Genomic DNA, 2646 nt, shown 5'->3' with positions numbered 1-2646 from the left:
GGATAATCCGTTAACCCGTTAAGTGTATATATATATATATATATATATATATATATATATATATAAAAGAAAAAACCTTCCCCAAAGTTCAAGTACTTTGTCTATACTCTCTAACGCGTAAGACAAACCCTAACGCCTAAACCTAACGCCTCTTGTCGACTTCAAGCAGTCCAGCACCAGTAGTACCCTAACGCCTCTCCCTCTCGCCATAGCCAGAGCACCAGTCAGCAGATGGTAAGTTTCTTTTCTTGTTGATGTCTTTAAAATCAAAGAAAAGATACATTTGATATTTGTTGGGTGCATTGCATCACCTTAACGATTAAGCTAACAAAGAAAAGGAACAAACAAAAGGGGAAAAGGAGGAAGAAAGGTTAGGATTCGATCTGGCAAATTCTCTTTTTCTTTTTTAATTTCTTTTTTGGGATTCTGAATTTCTGATTGGGTGCAATGCATCTCCGCTCTTTTCAGGTATCTACGTTTTTTACCTTGCAATTCATACATTTTTGCTCGCTGTGCAGTGCTCTGAATCGATTTTATGCAGTGAATCACTGTTTAATTAATGGAACATTCCCTTGTCATATGACCGAGTTTAAGCCTTTTTTGATTGCTAATGTAATATGGAAGAATATTGTATACTGAGAATGATAAGTAACTGAAATTAAACTTGTTTTCCTTTTCTTTTCTTGTTGCAGTGACTCATACATGACTAAAAATATACAAAGTGATAAGGTGATGATGGTTGAAAGTGGGGCTTCTAATTCAAATGCAATAATTAAAATAACATATTAGTGTTGAGGAAGATCTTGAAAATAGAGCAGCTTGAACAAGGTAATAATATTGTTACTATATTTGTTGTATATAAGTGTTGTTGATATGCTTATATTTATTGCACGACTCATTATTTTAATTTTTTTCTTCAGATTTAGCCAACAATGGAAAAGACCCTTCCGTAATTGACGTGTAGTGTTAATATATCTGGTAAGAATTCAAATTTAACCCATAAAGGCTTCAAGTATTTGTTGTATATAAATGTGTATTTACTGTTAATTGAACTAACAGTGGGAAGCACACGTTTGAAGTCAATAATACTAGTGATATTTCAATGCTTTAATGTTTGCAGTTTAAAGTTACATGTAGCTTAATGCTTTCATATTCTTATTGTATCATAGTTTATAGATAAGCAGAATGCAGAAGAACTTTTGCAGTAAGAGAAATGTGAAATATAAACGCATGAACAACAAAATGTTAGTAGACAAAGGAAACCTTGGTCCTGAGCTTGCCACTAGACATTTCCAGTACCATTAAGTTGAAGCAAATACTTTGACAACTGCCTCCTCTGTCAGTACCTGATAATTCAGTAGCCACTGTGAAACTCAGTAGCAAATGTTAGTAGGAGAGACATAGGCTGCCTAATGCAATTTATGTAACAGCGGTAGTTGGACATTTAACTTGAACAAATAGACCTTCTTAGCGAGACCTTCTCATGGTTTCAGTTCATTTTACATAATTGTTTAATAGTTAAAATGATTACTAATTTATAAGTTATGGCCTTACTTGTTTGAACTTGTTCTTAGTTTTCTATGATTGGTCTGCTTTCATTTTGAGTTTCACAGTGGCTACTGAAGCTTCTAGGACTTGGTATGTAGCTTAACTTCTTTTTTTTTTTCATTAAATACCATTAAGTTGAAGCAGAATGCAGAAGCACTGTATAATGCTTTTTTCTTCCTTCTAGTTTCTATTATTGACAGTTTTCCTGCTGTTTTTAGGTTTTTAATCCTGATGATTTCTCTTGTGTTTTTCATGTAATTGAAATAGGAGAAGAAGTAGAGATGGAACTGGACAATGTAGCATAGGAACAGTTGAAGAAAACAGTTTCATGGCAATAACACTCGACAATTGCGTGTTAGCCTACAATGTATGAGAAATGCCAAATTACAAATGTGTTCATTTTAATACTCTACTTTGGGTTTGGGATGTATTGTGCGTACAATTTACATATGCGTTCTACTTTTTTAACTCATTCTTAGTTTCGATTTTTGTACGTAGACTCAATGTGTAATTTCGATTTCTGAATTTGTACGCTAGGCTGTTAGCAAATAATTAATGCACGCAATATAGGTTGAATTAGGCCGATAAACCGTTCGATAAGAGGTAAATCGATATCAATCCGTCCGATATCTTATCCGGTGGCTAGCGGATTAATACATTTAAAAGTCGATAACCGATAAGTCAAGCTGTTAAGAGTAAATAACTGCCCATTCCCCCCGATAAGCAGCCCTAGTTGCTGAGAAAGAATAGGAGAGAATGAACTGAAGCCCTAGCATATGTATATACTTAACGGTAATGTCGTAATTTATTAATTCTTATTGGGTTATCGGTTAACCCATTAACAAAATTGACAAATTGAGGCTCGAACCGATAACCCAATAGTAAAAAAATTCTAAATCGTTACCGAACCTTTAACCCAATAACCCGATACTGATAACCCAATGAACAATTAATGGTTAGGGTTATCGGTTTTACCCGATATATGCCCAGCCCTATTGTGTAGCAAGTAACATGTCATATGGTTACTACTTTTACTTTTTATAATAATCATGTATCTTTCTTTTAGGTGACACTATATTTTATAAATATATAAGTTAA

At 33.7% G+C, this 2646-nt stretch overlaps 1 long non-coding RNA gene across 1 annotated transcript; it reads left to right on the top strand.

Annotated features, from left to right (window-relative positions):
- Positions 1-82: 82 nt before the first annotated feature.
- On the top strand, positions 83-2079 carry LOC109220298. The gene is made up of 4 exons (XR_002067061.1): positions 83-234; positions 693-828; positions 921-978; positions 1816-2079. It is a non-coding gene; the product is annotated as an uncharacterized LOC109220298 (long non-coding RNA).
- Positions 2080-2646: the final 567 nt, after the last annotated feature.

This window comes from Nicotiana attenuata, unplaced genomic scaffold, assembly GCF_001879085.1.
Source record: "Nicotiana attenuata strain UT unplaced genomic scaffold, NIATTr2, whole genome shotgun sequence".
NCBI lineage: Eukaryota > Viridiplantae > Streptophyta > Magnoliopsida > Solanales > Solanaceae > Nicotiana > Nicotiana attenuata.
Note: the sequence above shows the minus strand (reverse complement) of the source record. Positions and strands in the feature narration are given on the sequence as shown.